We start from the raw sequence: 18,520 nt of genomic DNA, 5'->3' as shown, positions 1-18,520 counted from the left end.
GATGTGATTTTACTCAACCAAACTTTGTCCGAGATTTTGATATTAATATCTTGATATCCAAATATACTTTTCAACTTATGGATGGTAAATAAATACACACGTATATGGATATCATCATTACAATCATATACAGTTTGTATCCATATTATTGTTCTAATGACGATAAACTAACGGTATATTATCTTCGAACCATCATTCCATAAAATATTTCGATGCAATCATGAATTTCAGAAGAAAGTTCGTTGTATAGAAAAAAAAAATATATATATATAATAACCCATGGTGCCTTTTGATTTATACAATGAAAAATATGAAAGGTCAGTAAAGAAAAAACTATTTATAAGGAACTTAACAATGTAAAAAAATATTTTAGCTCCACCTCAAGAGAAACTAGCTCAACCCTAATCTATCGTTTATTCTTTATGTTTTTTGTTGTATTACAGTTCCAATTGCTTTATTCAACAAAGGGTACATATCGTACCCACCAGTATATTTTAAAGCGCATTGATCAGGTAACATGTTGCACACACCCGGGGACACCGCCCCGGTACTATTTGTAAGCATTCGCCATGCTGGTTTCATATCTGCATCCACAACTTTTGCACAACATAATTTACATTTAGCTCCGGTAACATATTAATGTTGAACGGAATTTCAAAGCATGAATAACGAATAGCCACATTATCACGCGTGATAGTTAAAACTTAATTTTGTAAATAATGACAAATTTAATAAGTGTACGTGCAATGCATGTACATGTTTATATTTTATATCATGACGAAATTTCATTGTACACTTCAATCATTATTGTTGTGCAAAATTTATGTTTTTTCACTTGCGTGATTGTCCAAACATATATATACATATATATAGGAGCGCTCTTCAAAATGCACGGAGAAAAATTGGCTTGAAAAATCTACAAATTTTGAATATTCTGTCGACCAAACTTGAAACAGGAAGTTGCCAAAAAATTATTATGCTACACTACAAACAATATCTACTGAAAAATTATTGATAAGGTGTAATGGCTGTTATTTTTTTAAATTAGGAAATTGTCAAAAAACTTTTAGAGGTTCATAATAATAATTACAGTGCACAATAATTTTTTGACGACAACTTCCTGTTTCAAATTTGGCCGAAGCATAATAAAAATTCGTACATTTTTTGTCTTCATTCTTCTCCGTATGGGGGCGCGTAGAAAAACATTTACTTGTTATATATTTAATACACTACTACCAAGTGGTATACTTATAGTTGTAAAATAGTGCATAAACACTGTTCTTCAGTGGTTTTCACTGTTTCAGATTTATAGAGTAAATAAATATCTTACTTTCTACTCTTATTTGAAAAAAAAATAAGACGAATATCGAATTGCCATAAAAATTTTTGTTATCTGATTTTTTTCTTGATTTAAATACATCTGATAAATATATAAGATTAATACAAACTTAAAATAAATTTCTATTAAACGAAATGTTATTTTTAGGAAAAATATAAAACAATTTTCGAATATTGCTTTTAAGTTTGGTGAAAAATTTTTTTGTACTACGATATAAAAATAAGAAAAAAGGAGATATTCAATACCTTCTAGATTGGAAATTGTATTGCTTGAAGATTAAGAAATAAAATATTGAAAATTCATCCATAGATTGACCTTTTTGCAAAACGCTGTGTATTCAAAAGTGAACCCTACATGTGGCCCGATCCGATACATGTATATAGAAGCATTGCTATTCACTTAAAATGGCTTAGAAAACTTGTGTGGTAAGAGATAACATCTAACAAAAAAGGGTCATATGAGTCCGGAACCCTCAATGTCAAAACACAATTGAGTCTGATCGATGAAGATCAAGATTTCACAGACGAAAACGCAAAATTTTTCTTACCTGAATCACCTATATAACCTTAATAAACTGATAATTTATGGGTTTTCAATAAAGATGAGTCTATATGAACTCTGCTACTGTGAATTATGTTGCAAGCCAGAATTCCAAGAGCATAACCTTGCTATTGTGATCTCAAAGCGACTAGCTAAAACGTTTCTCGCACTTCCCAGTATAATAGAGATAATTGTGACAAAATGGAGCGTCATTGTCACTTGAATAGTATTGAAGAGCCAGTGAAGAAGGTACATGATAGATATAGTACATAACTTGAGTGTAAGAAAAGAAGGGCAAAAAAGGGAACATATGAAAAAGAAAAAAAAATGTAACGATTGAGGGTGGCCTCACTTAAAATTTAGGTAAGTGGCAGATGCATAGCAGCGAGTTGACAGCTTCTCCAATTTCCTTAAATGCAGGTTCTGGCTAAAATGCGTTAACGAAGCACTTATATATATGTACATGATGTATAGTTCTTATATGTATATACAATTTGAAAACTTTATTGTGTAACCCAAAACTTTATGATTTCATTGAATAATGCTTATATACTATTTTTCCAAACACTTTTGGATAATTTGTGCATTCCAAGGGTTGGGTGTATTATATACAGAACAATAAATATGAATTTACATATATATACATTTTTGAAAGTGTAAACCTAAACAAACTCTAGTGTGCACTTTGGGTGTTATTTTTATCAAAACCATCGATATAATTTTTGGTTACAATTTTTTTCTATTTCGTTAGACTGAGGTTTTTCTCCATTATAATGATGTTTGAATACAAACATTATATATTTTAAGGATAAGTACACGGAGAGAAAAATATTGTCAGAATGACTATCCAATGTTATCTTAAATTTTCTAATGACGTATCATTAGAATAACGATAAGGTCACCCTATTCAAGAATAGTCACTAAAACAATGATATTGACTTTTTTGACATATTTGACTTGCTTTTGACTTAATTTCGACTGCTATAATTTTTTTTGTGCATTTTTGACTTAGTGAATTTTATTATGGCTATAAGCTTACTTTTTTAAATTTTAATATGACTTTTAATTTAAAAATTTGAGTTAACTAAGTCAAATTAAATCTCTAAGAGAAGAAAGTTTTTTCCATTCGCTTCTATGTGCTGGTATTTTTCCAGAAGATGTCTAAGAAAATCTATAGAAATCTAATAGAAAATCTAGACTCAGTTTCCTGAGTTCAAAAACAGCGAGACGTTTTGGGGTTTACCCGCAGGACCAACCCTTTTTCAGATTTTTTTCTCTGTGTATAAGCACGACTTAGTGTCGAAAGTACTTAACAGTATATAATTAGTTTACTGTTACTTTGTGTTATCTTATCTGAATATTTACGAAAATCTGAATCAACTGCTACAAGAATAAAACAGTTTGTAAAAATAAGCAACATGGCTTCGATTTAGAATCAAAAGTGTATTTAAGTAAACAACTTTAGCAGAAAGGGATGCGGCGGGTTGATAGTAGAAGAAGATAGAAAAAGAGCAAGAAAAAAGAAGATATATTGGAGTAAATATTGTGTGTGTGTGTTGGTGTGTTGCAAGGAACAGACATAACAGTGAGAGTATAGACCAAAGAAGCACCCGTGTTAAAGAGAGTCCATTAACTTCAAAGCTCGTGCTCTCGAGGGAGCGCTTTAAACTCAATATCGTATATGTTTCTATAAGCATCATACTTTCTTCTTCAACAATGTCTAGCTTCATCGATTTCCTCTTAACTATACAGCGCTGATGTCGAAGCTGTAATCATGAATTATATAACATTTGCAAACTTTTGATGTAAATGTTTATAATGAAAAATTAAACTTTGATAAATAGAATTATTACTTTAAATTTACAAATAAGTTTTTTATGCTGTATATAAGAATAATTCTGTAAAATTATCTTATTTTTCTGAAATACACATTAAATAAACTTTTTCAATCTAAGTAAGTAAGAATATTGATGATTAGTTTTTAATTACATTTACGAATAGTTATTTCAAAAAATATCATGTATTATAGCTGATGCATAGTATAATCAAATAATTGTCTTTTATCGTTTCAATCAAGAAAAATTATTATCATCCTTCCATAATGTGATACGTTGATATGAAAAAACATTTACACATAATATTTGATGTCATCATAATTTATTATATGAATATCATTAATAAATTGTAATGATGATGTAGTTGCAACGATCACGCCTTCATTCAAACATACGTAATATAATCATTGATTAACTTTAATAATGTACCAGAGATAAATCTGGAAATTTTTAATACTGTAATAGAGTATTTTAAATATTTCCTACAACAGTTTTCGATGTTATTTGTAAAAATTGCCTGATACCCTATAAAACATGGAATAACATACTTATACTTGTTTTCTGTTTTTAAAGTAGTCTATTATTGAGTAATTTGAAAATAGAGATTTTTTTGAGAAAAAAAAAAAGGAATGCCAACAGCACGTGGTGTTCCCAAGCGGTCACCCATCCAAGTACTAACCACGCTCAATGCTGCTTAACTTCAGTGATCAGACGAGAACTGGTGCTGTATCAGCATGATATGGCCGTTGACGATCTTACTTCCGTTCGATGTACTATTTAAGTAACTCTTTACAGGCATTATCAAAATTATCATCATACACGGTAATAAAACTCATTTAAATTGAATGAAATTTGTTTGACTTGCTATGGTGTCTTATTAAAGCCAGTGCATGTTGGCCACCTGCAGAAATTGCAATAAACACATGCGAAAATTACAATAGCCATAATAAAATTTACAATGGCTGCTATAATTTGTGATGTATACGCTGTCAATTTTACTATGTCCCTAGTCATTTTTGCATGTGTTTATTGCGATTTCTGTAGATGGCCAACATGGTCCAGCTTTATTATGACTCCATAGCAATTCAAACAAATTTTATTCAATTTAAATCAGTTTTATTAGCGTGTATGATGATAATTTTGATAATGCCTGTAAAGAGTAACTTAAATAGTACATCGAACAAAAGTAAAATCGTCAACGGCCATATCATGCTGATACAGCACCAGTTCTCGTCTGATCACTGAAGTTAAGCAGCATTGAGCGTGGTTAGTACTTGGATGGGTGACCGCTTGGGAACACCACGTGCTGTTGGCACTTCTTTTTTTTTTCTCAAAAAAATCTTCATTTTCAAATTACTCAATAATAGACTATTTTAAAAATATACGACAAGTGTAAGTATGTTATCATATTATTTTTCACTGCATCTACCTGAAAGATTGTACAGTTGTATTTTGTTTCCGATTGTGGCATTTAATTAAGTTTCTTACATTTCAATGCCATATATATAAAAAAACCATTATTCAACAAACTTTTCCGCCTTACCAAGTTTACTTTATTTTAGGCGTTAAAAAATAACTTTTGTCCAGAAATTTATTTCTCTTTTTGCTCTCATAAAAATTAAATTTATTCGGTCCACTAATTATATAAAAAAATTTCTAAAGTCATAATTGATTCCTCAATGAAAATCTTAATTTGAATTCATTACATGTTTAGTCAATAAATAGTCAATTGAAACCAATTCAGGTATTTTGACATATCAATAGCTTTTTTTGAATTCATTCAAGACATTGTTATAAAAATTTTGACTATTTTGATGTTTCCGTTTCTTTTTCTCCGTTGATGTTTAAGAAATCCTTGAAGAAATCAAAATAGCGTCATTCAAGCGGGGCCACTCTACATCTCTACTCGTGCTGTAAAGATCCACCCAGCAGGGTAGCAATAATGTTTACACCTCTCTCCTCTTCTTAACATGGGTTAAATGAAGCATAAACTCATTTTGCCACTCTTAACAGACACCAGGGGAGGCCTATTCAATGAAATCGTCATCAGGAAGTTTCTTTTGTCATGTGGGTAAAAAAAAATCCTAGCCATCTATCGAAGTCCCCAAGAACTTAGATGGTGTTGTAGCAAAACTTGAACGACATTTTGTCTATTGTAGAGCAAACGCGAAAGACATATATAAATATACATATACACTTTAGCTTTTATATTGGATTCTCTATTTTCTTCTTTTTCTTACAGTAACCATCAGTACTTTTCATCATCATTATTTATATATCACCGTGAATTTAAATTTCTCCCGCCGGAAATATTCACTTGAAGTAACGCCTCCTCTTGACACGATTTTAAAACTAAATCGTGACCGTTTGGCTGAGTAACAGGATTAGCGATGAGATTAGATTTGTAGATGTTTAATGTGATCCCAGAGTACGGGGAAAAATAGGCATAAAACTGAATACCAGGATTTGCACCAATATTTTGGGTGTTTAGCTTTGTTCCGAGACAGTGGTCTATTGTCAAGTTAAAGGCTGGGCGTGGTAGACTTTTCTATAGCAGATTAAAAACTGACCAAGAATTTTTTTTCTTTAAATTTCACTCCAGTCATCACTACAACATATATATATAGATATAAATTTTTAAAAATACTATTTTACTTTTTTATACTGCATTAGATGCTTTTATATATTTTTTCAATTTATTAATGTGATTATAAAATAATCAAAAAGATTTAATTTTGAATCAAAAGGATTCTAATTTTCTATTTATAGAGAATGCATATTTGACAAATATATATTCTGTATTATCAATATGACTATCCTGGATTGACAATATATAAAATTTTAATTTATTAATTCACACTACATTCAAAATGACATATATCCGTTGGCAAAGAGCATTTGTTGAATAGTCTATTAAGAGGATGCTTGTTTCTCATTCTCTCTATCATATTTTCTAATGGTTGTATATGCGTTCTCCAGGGGATAAAAACCCTTTTGTAGGTTGGCGTGAGTTGCTTATGCGGTTCGCTAAGCCTAAAATTGGGGTACAACACTACACTTTTATACCCTCTTCTTATGAGTGTCAAAGAAAAAAACCACCATGATACATGGAAAAAAAGGATGCTCAAAATTTGAATAGTTTGTAACTTATTTTCGACTTAAAATTAGTATATTCGACACTAACATCAAACCGGGATCATTATATATATTACAAAATGGCTATCATTTATATTAAAATTTAATACACATACAAGAGGAAAATTTGTTATTTCGTATATTAAAATTAATATGAAAAGGAATTGACAAATTGGTATCTACAGTTATTACTATTCAAATAAATATAGAAAAATTTTAAAAATGAGGAACCGAAAAATTAGTAAACGTACATATTAATATATAAAGATCTAGTATACGAATTTTTCATTTTATTATTTACCACTTATTCGATATATGTATATGATAAATTAATTTATAAAAACGAATAAATAACATTTTATATTGATTATTAGTCAATGGGATAGAATTTATAAAATAAGAGTTTAAAATTTTCAGCATTTTTATGAACAAAAAATCAGTATCTAGTATACTAATTTTTCATTATATTATTTATCACTTATTCGATTTATGTATATTGTAAATTAATTTATAATGATGAATAAATGATATTTTGAGCTAATAATTGATCAGTGATATCGAATTTATAAAATAAAAGTTTGTAACTTTTGAAATTTTCGGCTGGAAAAATCAGTATCTAAGATAGCAATTCTTAATTTGACCGATCATTACTTTTTAATAGATCATGCCATAAATTAATTAACTTTCACTAATAAGTCACGTATTATACCCAAAAGTAATAATATTTAGTTACTTTTTGAAATAATTGATAGTAGTTTTTCGGAATCTACAAAAATTAGTAAACTACTTTGCATTAAGCACATAACAGTACTAATTATTGATAACAGATACCACTTTTTACTATTATTTATTAATTTTTAATATTCCGTTTTTTCCGTGTATTGAAAAAAAAAAAAATCAAGTATTTTTGTTTAAATTTAAAGATTGTCAATATATCATCGTCTATAATCATCAGTTACTGATGAAATAGCAGTTAGAGATATATAAAACACTATTTATTTTTTTTAGCCCCATCAACATATCACACGATTCTTTTACATATATAGCGCGTCAGAAAAACGGCCTATGAAAATACTTGAGTCTATTGCCACAGCCGGCTTCATAACTGCATGGCTTGTTCCAAATCGCTCAAGGGCTATCCCTTTTCTTTTGCTGTCTTAACCACTACAAATCTCTCATACAATAATAACATTTATATATTTATTCCGGATTCCATAAGAGATTTTAAATATACTAAATACAGTTTAATTATATTTTTCTGTTTTCATTTAAAAAATATATTGTTTTATTTATATATTTATTTTTTTGACAACGTCATTAGCATATGTATGTATATATATATATATATATATATATATATATATATATATATATATATATATTTATATAAAAATTGATTAAAGAGATGAATTTCATGTTTTTATTGAGTACGACCGACGACTTTGGAAGGCATATATCTCTCTTACAAATCATTATGGATATTGATCTTATCGAAACAGCTGTCGCGTGGCAAGCGGTGATCCGCAATAATACAATAGCCGGTGACCGACACAGACGACAAAAGATAAAATATAAAAAGATGAAAGAGAAAAGAAAACAAAAAGGAAAGATTGAAAAAAAAAGGAATCGATAATAATAAAGACAAGATTTCGCCAATCATTTGAAAAGTTATTCAAATGCCGCGATATATTTATATATTAGTAAAAGGATTGTCTATTGTATATATTTTTCTACAAAATACTTGTATAGATGGACGTTGTAATAATATTGAAGGATCTTTTGACATTTATGGTGACATTACACGTGACATACTGTGTGGGTGTAGGCAACTTTAAATAATAAACTTAACTATAAGGGGCGTTTTGGATTGGACGTTCAAGACGCGAGGAGATATATATGATGAAATGAGTAATGAAAGGATAAGTGGGTGAATAAGATTGGATTAGGGATCACATAAAAGAGGGTTGTTTGAGAAAATTATTATTCTGGTCGATTTCAATTAATGTGGAACATAGTAATGATTGAATACATATTTTATTTTAGATTTTGTTACAAACTGTCGAAATTAAATGAAGTTTTGTTTAACTTTATAATGCGTTTTCAGAGAATTTTTAACTTTTGTAGAAAAGAATAGCTTATATTGAATTTTTTAAGAAGTTTCTTAATCCTTGTACGAAAAAATATCGATACTGCCATTCTAATATGCCCTATCCCAGATTTGGGAAATTTTTCAGGAGACGATAAAATCTTTTACGGTCGGCAAAGAAAAATTATTTGTATTATGCTTACATTGGTATAACCTACAAATTTATTTTCATGTTTTCATAAAATACAGGCAGTAGTGAATAAATAATTTTGAATTATATGATGTAAGAAGAGTCAAAAATTATGCATTATTACCTTCTTACTCATGGCGTTAATTGCTTCCTTAAAATTAACTTAAAATCAAAAATGTTAAGCGTGACTAAACCTATACGAATGTGGGATACGACATATTAGAATATTTATTTAAAAATACTAAATAAACAATTTGACCTCTGAAATTTTGACATAAGCTGCACATTGTTACAATGATTCCATTTTTCAAAAAAAGTGGAAATGTCAAATTTTGTGGGATAGGCCATATTAGAATAGCAGTATCGATAAGTCAAAAATACTGCACTCTTTTAAAACAAATCAGTGAATATTCACTGATTAGCAGCACTTCTTACTGATTCATTTGAAAGAAGCACCTGACATTTTTGAATAAAAATGTAACTATAGCTTATTAAAAATAAATTAAGATCGCAGGTGCAAACAGTAATATTTTTAAATTAATCATATCTTACAATAAAAAATACAATATGATTATTTCTGATAAAATTTCGTGTTAATGTATAAAAATTATAAAATAAATATAACCATAAATAAATACAAGTAAAATAATGGACTTTAAATGAACAATGAAAAGATGCTAAAATGATCCATATTCAAAGGGTTTTCTCAACAAGATTTGAAGAATAGACAATGTATATATTTGCATCACCCTACATTTAACAACTAAATAGACAAGTAAAGAGTGAGAGAGTTCAGTTAAGTCGCCCATATTGGCATGTTGCCTGCGGCAAGCCTTGTCCCCAAAGTCTTATGTATGTACGTAGCTCACCCCTATAACTACAACTCTTGATCCCCTTGACGTATATTATTATTCGACCATTGTCCGATTATTACCCGACAGTATGTGGGTGTAACGCGAGAAATACAATCTTTAAAAATAAGAGAGGAGGTAGATATCTGGTGACAAACTGAATAAATCTATCAGTGCGGTATACATGTACATGACAATTTGCCGCGTATTTAACGCGAATTTAGGTGACACACACATGTTGTCTCATACATCTGTCTTTTTACTTACCATATTATACGTACAAGCATCCCCTAATTTTCAAATGCATAAAATATACACTAACTTGTATTCGATATTATACACCAACGAATACCGATTGAATTACTTTTGCCAGTCTACTTTAATAATTCGATTCATTTAACATCTTTATAAATTTTGCCCTGTAAAAAATTCGGAGCATAGTTTCGGATTTTATTGAAGTCTATGAACTCACTTCGTCATTTGCAGTTTCGAAATTTTAGAAAAAATCACTCTGCAAACGGAGTAAATACGGAGTTTTTTTCCAGCTTAGTAATTTGGATTTTATTTAAATTTTCATTTTCGACTCGGACACTAAAAGTTTTCTTTTAAATACAGTTGACTATCTGTTATAAGCCTCTTTCCCTCAATCGACAAGTACTGAGTTCAAACAGCTTCCCCACTTAACCACTTTTTTGAGTTTCGTACCAGACATCCCGTTATAAGCCTCCGTTAAAATTCTCTAAATTATAAACTAACAATAGGAACAAAATATCAAAATTAATGATAAAAATTTACTATCGATCTTTCGCGGATAATAATTTAATAAATATTAAGTTAAATATTATTTATTGTTGATAATTGTAATGATTAATTACAATTAAAGCTTCTGTTACAATTTAAAAGTTTTATTGAGCATTATGTTGATCAATAACAATTATTATTATTATTACTGTAATTAATACCGTTGTCATTATAATTGTTTCCATTAAAATTATTATTAGTGTAAAAAGATAAGTATTTATTTTAGCGCCATAAGCACTAGAAAAATCGGGATACTGACGTATGTAACAAAACGTAAATATGACATTTAAAATGATATTAAATAAAACAGGCTTATAATGAGTAGTCGAGAACAAAACTAAACGCCTGGTAGTGGAGAGACTGAAATTTCAATAAAAATTTCCTTACGTCTCCTAGATCAGGCTTATGGCGAGTAGTCGACTGTACGTTTTTTTAACAAAAATTTAAAAATAAAATTTTTCTGCAATATTAAACTCGATGAGTTGTATCTTTGTTATATTTTTATAAAAAGACAACAAATTGTGTAGTTTTAAAAAAAAAGTAAAGTATACTAGTGGGTATTTTGACAGCGGCTCATGATTTTACAACGCATTCTCGAGTAGTCTCATGGAATGGTCACGAATTCAAAAAATGAACGTCGATTTTTTATTGTATAGACACAACGGAGATTGGAATCAATATTTACACTTGAAGTCTTTGTCAGCTTAAGATTAGTGGCAGCTTAATGCCAGAAGACTTAACCCCTTCTACAATTCAAGCAATACTTTTTTTTCTTTTTCAATATCAGGCAACAGCGAATAGATCATGAAGAAATTAAAACATATTATTGGAGATGAAGAAAAAATATAACAAAATGAAAATTAACATTTTATATAAATTTTTGTTTCCATTGAAAAGGTGGTAATTTTGTAATACTCCTTTTGGTTGCATGGCTTTTATAACAGGGCGTGAGGCCGGATCTAAATGATGACGATAATGGTTGAAAGCATTTTTGTGAGTATTTTAACTGGGGTGAGCACCAACAATAAAATACGCTGGTACACATTGAGTCGTTATATTGTATGTAGTTACATAGCCCAAGAGCCTCTCTGATTGTTGTCCTGATGTTCGTGTTAAGTCTCGTGGCATAATTGTCCAGTGCTGTGGATAATTTCGCAATTGGATTAACTCAATGGGGATCGAAGAGTTTGAAAATATAAATTTTATCAAATATTAAACAATTTTTACTGAAAGCTATTGCAAGAAGAACAAAAAAAAAGTGTAGTTTTCAATGTCAAAAACAATTTTATTTTTTTAATCAAGAGCTACTTTACCTTGAGTGAAAAATATTTTCCTGAGTGGAGACTATCTTAACTTGAATCAAGTATTAAATCATCTTGAGTGAAGATATTTGTTTTCTTGGGACAATACAACATTGTCTTTCTAATGTATGATGATCATATTTGCTTGACTCAATATATAGAGTTCATTTTTCTATGTTTAATATACAAATGATTCTTTTACTGACGTAGAAGTTCTTTCAAACGTGTTCACATGAAAAGTAATTTCGTTGACATAAAAATTTCCGGACCGTTGTTTGTACTCGTGTCAAAACTTGTGAAAATTTGTGTATAACATCCCTGGTGGAAATTTTTCGGACTTCTGTCTTAAAAAGTCTTTAGAATTTTAGAACTGAGTTTTTAAGACAGAAGTCCGAAAAATTTCCACCAGGGATGGACTTATTTTTATGAATGACTTAAAGTAGTATTTAATTTAGAATAAATATATAAATTATGATACTATTCTACATATCATAAATAGACAGTGTAAATTATATACTTCTAATGGTATTGAATCAATGAGCAATAATGAAGACCATAGCGACAGCAACTGGAGTTAATTTAGTATGGAATCCCTACATTTTCCATTGTAAATAACTTAGCAGCTGGAGATTGTAGATGTCTCTTACCTTTAGTTACCCTCGAAATTATTCACCCCTAAAAACCTTTTGAAAAATATTGATAGAGGGCACATGAAACTGTCGACGTGCTGCCACCTATGGCAATAGAGTTAAAAATGGATTACTCTGATAGTTAAGTTGACAGCAAACTTGCGACACTCTACTGCTGCGACCGGTGGCGAAAGTTGGCATCACATTAGTTGATGGAAAGTTGTCTTCAATTTTCTCAGAAACCTAATTTCAGCTTGCGGCTCACTGGCGCCCACTTCCTTAGAAAACTTATGATAACCTGTAGCCAACAATTACAAAAGCTGAAAATTGTCAGCTTGTTGTCAAGTTGATCACAACTAATGAACACCAACTTTCTTATTAGAAAGTCTAGTTATCATGGCATGCACACTAACTTTCTGATCAGGAACTCTGGCTAACAGGATAATGTCGCTGATATCTGATAGCAGTCAAGTTAGATGGTAAGTTGGCATTAACGTACTGTTGCAACTTGCCCATGTTTATTTCAATAAATTAGCAGAAACTTGTAGGAAATTTTGTGTGCTAACTTGGCGATAAGCTCTAACAGTAAATTGACATCAACTATGTAGGAAAATTGAAGCCAAATTGTAGCCTACAGTTACGAAGTGTGGAATTGCCATCAATTTGATCTCAACTGCCACCAGCTTTTGACAAGAAATTTTTGTTATCAGTGGTGTTATCAAGAACTGTATACACCCAACAAGTCGCACCGCAGATAAATTGAAGGAGGGTTGATCTGACCTATCGAAGGTTAATAAAAATACTGCTTCCAATAACTTCTTTTGCTTGATAATAAAATGTCACCGACAATATTAAATTTCATGTTTTCATCGATCGTTAAAAATTGTTCATAGATACCCTGGCAGCACGAGCTGCTCGTCAAAAAGTTAGCATTCATTAGTTTTCGACCAACTTGATGACAAGTTGTTGACAAATCTAGCTTTTGCAACTTTTGGCTACAAGTTACCGCCAACTTTCTGAGAAAGTTGGCGCCAGGGAAGAGACGCAATTCGAAGGCAGGTTTCTGAGAAAATTGTTGTCAACTTTCCGTCAACTTATGATTGCCAACTTTTGCCACCAACTTTCTGAAAAAGTGTCTATCAATTTTGGAAATACCAATTTTTTTAGCCAACTTGACGTCGATTTGCGGCCGTAAGTTTGACGTCAGTTTCTCGCCAACTTGGCTATCAGGGACAATGATAACTTCATCATATCCAATTAAATATGGATTCAAATTACGTACAAAAAAATGTCCATATTTATTCTTTTTTGCATCCATTATTTATTTAAAAAATAATTTTTCCAATTTAAAAAAAAAAAAAACAGGTAATAATTTGTCATTGACAGCAATATTCATATTGCCCCCGACAACTGCTGCTATTATCCATAGGTTTTATATAATTATTTATTCTTCACACAAAGTAGCTAAATCTTTTTATCGTCACATCATAACGCTTGTATATAATAATATAACATAATTTATCATTGATGGTTGTATTCTATTGTCGATCGACGCTATTATTTCGTTTACGACCAGTCGTCCCCGAATGAAACGAGGAAATAATAATTGGCACGAGTAATAGTCATAGACCCCTCAATATGATATCCAAAAAAATCCTTATTATTGGTTGCTCGTTAACTACCGTCGATTCTCTGATGCGCCCACAATATATTTATTATTATCACCATAACTGCTTTTATATTGATCAATCTATTGAACATATTTATTCATTGATTTTTAATTATATATATTATTAACACAATAAAAATTACAATAAATCATATAATGTATAACGTAGTAATTTTAAAAACTAATCACTTCATTCATATGCCCACTAAATTATTAATTCATCCTCTCGTCCGGAAGTCCTTTATACTTTCGTAAACAAAGACATCAACTATAATTAAGTATAAATTATTCATAAATATTTAAATTATTTAACAAAATAAAATTATTCATATTTTTGATGCCGGATTTTTTTCCCCTTTTTCCACTCAATTCAATTATTATCATTGTATTAATCCTCGATACTCGGTGGGGTGTGTGGAAGCTCAGAGATACATGAGTAGATCCCGTATTCTCATTCGACTAATCGAAAATCAATTTTCCAACTGTGGGTTTTGGATGAGGCAGTAAGCAAAACAAGGATAGTTGATGCTGACCACGCGGAAGAAATATACTATGTGGATTTACGTAAATCGATTGTTTTAGATTGTGTTTTGATCGAATGAGAGGATAATTCCGAGAAAAGTAATCCAAAGCGTGCTTATTCATCGTTAAATTACATTCTCATACACAAAAATATTTATCAGATAAACAGCCCTAAAATATATTGATGTCTCAATTAATTTGATGATACTGGACATAATATCCCCGCCAAAATTTAAATGTTTTTTTTTACTATTCACAACTAATTGGGTGCTTGTTTTTCCGGAAAATTGTCGGAATTTATAAATAAAAAATAACTACCTATTTAGTGGTAGTTTTTCAGGAAAATTATGGAAATTTCATTGAAAATAATTTGTCGTGGATTTTTTGTTGCGGGATGAAAACGCGTGTTACCCCAAATGATTGCCTACACTGTGAAAAATTCCCATTAAATTTTACTATGGGCGTATTGTAATCCCGGACCATAAGAAAACTGGTACAAAATTTACAAGTGTCCCATAGTGAACGTATGCGCATAAGTCCCAATTGTGTCGTCTGCGCATACGTTTACTATGGGACACTTGTAAATTTTGTACCAGTTTTCTTATGGTCCGGTGTTACAATGCGCTCATAGTAAAATTTGTTGGAAATTTTTCACAGTGTATGAACAAAATATCATACGCCCTTTTAGCTTTAGGAGGTTCTCTAAAACCAGAAGGAAGTATGAAAATGTGTCTTTTTAGAATTAGTAACGCGATACATGTAGAATTTCAGTGTAGGTGCTTATGTTCCCTGGCATTTTCAGATAGATTCCTCTATTACAGCTATCTGTAGGAATCCATGCTATCTTAGATTAATTCCAAAACTAGTTAATTCCGAATCGAATCTTACTGAAATCCTGTTAGATGCCGATTTTTCAAGAAATGATTTATTAAATATTAAGAAATAATTTCTTCAATAGTAAGAAATATTTGTTTAATATACTGAAAAAAAGATTTATTTGGACCGACTAAGATTTATTAGCGCCAAAGATATCGTATATTAGGATGTGACCAAATAAATGTCTTGTGAGTAAGATATACTGTGTTTGAGGAATTTAATTGCGCGATATAAAATAAATAAGCAATGAAAAAATTTATTATATTTATAAACTTTACCATCTTTTTTATGTTTCAGATTGTAAAATGATGATTGCGCATAATGTTACAATGTCAGTTACAAGAACAAAAGCTAAAATAAAATTTTCGGATAGCAGATTGACGAGAATGCAGAATGGTAAGCGTAGAACAAACCTCTTCCATTGTAATCTATATTATCTTTCAACTGCTTATAGGATTACCAATTTCCGTGTTTAATACTGTGAAATGTTGTTTCCAACATACACCCATATATATTGTTTCTACCCTACATACATATGTATTAAATTTTGTGGAAATTAAACCGCTGTTTCCAATCCACGAGAGCCTTACATTAGAATTAATTTCAATCGTGTTTAATTCAAAAGTAATAAATCTTTTTAATAAAATTAATCTCGTAAAATTTGAAAATAAAAATTTTTAAATGTTTAAAAAACTGACAGGAATAAAAAATATATGTAGTGGAATACTTATATGTAGATACATTATATTTCATTGTGCATGAGCTATATCACTGTCTGTTTTTATGCATACAGTATACAGGGGATTTGACGACATATATATACATATAGCAGTTATATCACCCTCGGTCGTCTATACTGGTAGACAACTGTCGGCCTATTAAACTAATTGACTGCGCAGTATGTCAGCACCGCAACAATTGTATACATGTACTCACCTAAATTTGTTATATACGGTATTGATGTGTGTTGAACTTTACTTGGTCACATTATCCGCTTTGGATATTTCCCTTTGTCATGGTCTGCTATCTTTCAAGTGTGATTGTTTGTTTTAGAGAAGGTAACTCACCAAAAACATAAAATAAATCCTTACATTATATTTATTTAATCAGCTCATGCTTGTACAATGATTAAATATTTTTATTTTGATCAACTCGAATATCACGAGTCATACATTTAAAATATTAAAAAGGGATCGTTTTTAGTTTTATTAAATATTAATTTCAAATAAGTCAACGTGTATATTTGTGTACATCCATAAGTTTTTGTTCCACAATTTTTATAAAACTGTAAATATATGTGAGGCAAATAATATCTTTACTAATGGAAATTGATTAATCCATTGTAATTAATCAATTTTCGTTGATAAAAAAAAAATTTCAGGGCATGATTATAAAATTTTTTTCGTAGTAGGAAAATATATTTGTTTCGAACTACCCTCAATTCGCTCAATTAAGAGAGTAGCTCTCACTTAAATATTGGGTGCCGACTCAACCCCGGCTAAAATTGTTTCCTGATTTACCTGAAGTACACGGAAGAAACTTATACCAAAATTTATGATGTTAACATCGTAATCGTGGACTAGAGTTTCATTGGCGTCAATTTTTAAGTGTCATTTCAAAATTTACTATAATCTTTGTTAAAATTACAATGTAAGTTGTATTCTTTACTATTTAACATCGTAATTTTAACAAAGATTATAGTAAATTTTGAAATAAGACATTCAAAAATTGCCGCCAATGAAAATCTAGTCCACGATTACGATGTTAACATCGTAAATTTTGGTAGAATTTTCTTTCCGTGTACCATGAGGACTTTCTCAGGTTAATATAAGGTTTGCCTTAATTGAGAAAACTTGATGAGTTTCTTATCAGGACCACATTTGAATATTCTTATTAAAAAATATGAGGAAATCCTAGTAAGGATCTAATAAGGACCTTATGAGTCGTTAGCGTTACATCCATATGAATTCCTCGTGGATATCCTGATGTGGACTTTATTTGAAATAAGGTTAACCTGTTAAGAACCTTGATAAATTTTAACCGAGCCGATGACTATGTAACAGGACTTAATTCTAATTCACAGCGCATTTTTTTTTCTCAACTTTTTTTTGAATTTTTGTGACACCCCGTTGTGCCTCAGGTATTTCATTCATCTTTGAGATGTGAAATATTATAAAATGTTACAAAAACGATGAATTTTTTTTTTTTTTTTTTTTTTTTACCAAATATCCCATCGGGGTCCGATTTTTCTCTACCTAAGTCCCAAATTCTACACATTAATATTTAATTGTAGACAAAAATTCTTTGGATTTTTCTATAGATCAGTAAATCTGTCTTATCATCAATTTTTGGAACAATAAAAATTTTGTTTGTCTTTGAAATGAAATCTGAATTCTGATCAAAAATAAAACCAATTTTTTTAACACTTTAACACCGGGACAAATTTACCCCTGCTATCGGTATTTAACACAATCGGGGTGAAATTTAACACGTGTATCGTGGACTTACACCGTTTTTATTTTACATCAATAGTAGATATTAGAATACTGGTATTAACATCATAAAGATTAATTGAAATAAATAATTGATAAAATTTAAATTAGTACCCATAACTAGTACATTGAATGCAAGAAAATTTGTATGATTAAAACACCCTATGTAATATTTGTAAAGAGACTGAACGAAAAGGTCTTAATCCCCATTGGCCGCACGCGTCTCCATCAACAGTACTCATGAAAAACGTATA

General features: G+C 30.1%; 1 protein-coding gene and 2 non-coding genes across 3 annotated transcripts in view; 2 read left to right on the top strand and 1 right to left on the bottom strand.

Annotated features, from left to right (window-relative positions):
- Positions 1-18,520, top strand: part of LOC103575051 (SKI family transcriptional corepressor 2) — an 87,771-nt gene that overhangs the window by 37,955 nt on the left and 31,296 nt on the right. The window contains exon 3 of the mRNA XM_053738096.1: positions 16,072-16,170. The gene's annotated coding sequence lies outside the window, so the exon portion shown is untranslated. The remainder of the gene's footprint in view (positions 1-16,071; positions 16,171-18,520) is intronic.
- LOC128668935 (5S ribosomal RNA) lies at positions 4,345-4,465 on the bottom strand. The gene has a single exon (XR_008404492.1). It is a non-coding gene; the product is annotated as a 5S ribosomal RNA (ribosomal RNA).
- On the top strand, positions 4,909-5,029 carry LOC128668924 (5S ribosomal RNA). The gene has a single exon (XR_008404481.1). It is a non-coding gene; the product is annotated as a 5S ribosomal RNA (ribosomal RNA).

This window comes from Microplitis demolitor, chromosome 1, assembly GCF_026212275.2.
Source record: "Microplitis demolitor isolate Queensland-Clemson2020A chromosome 1, iyMicDemo2.1a, whole genome shotgun sequence".
Taxonomy (NCBI): domain Eukaryota; kingdom Metazoa; phylum Arthropoda; class Insecta; order Hymenoptera; family Braconidae; genus Microplitis; species Microplitis demolitor.
This window is presented reverse-complemented; position numbering and strand designations above follow the sequence as displayed.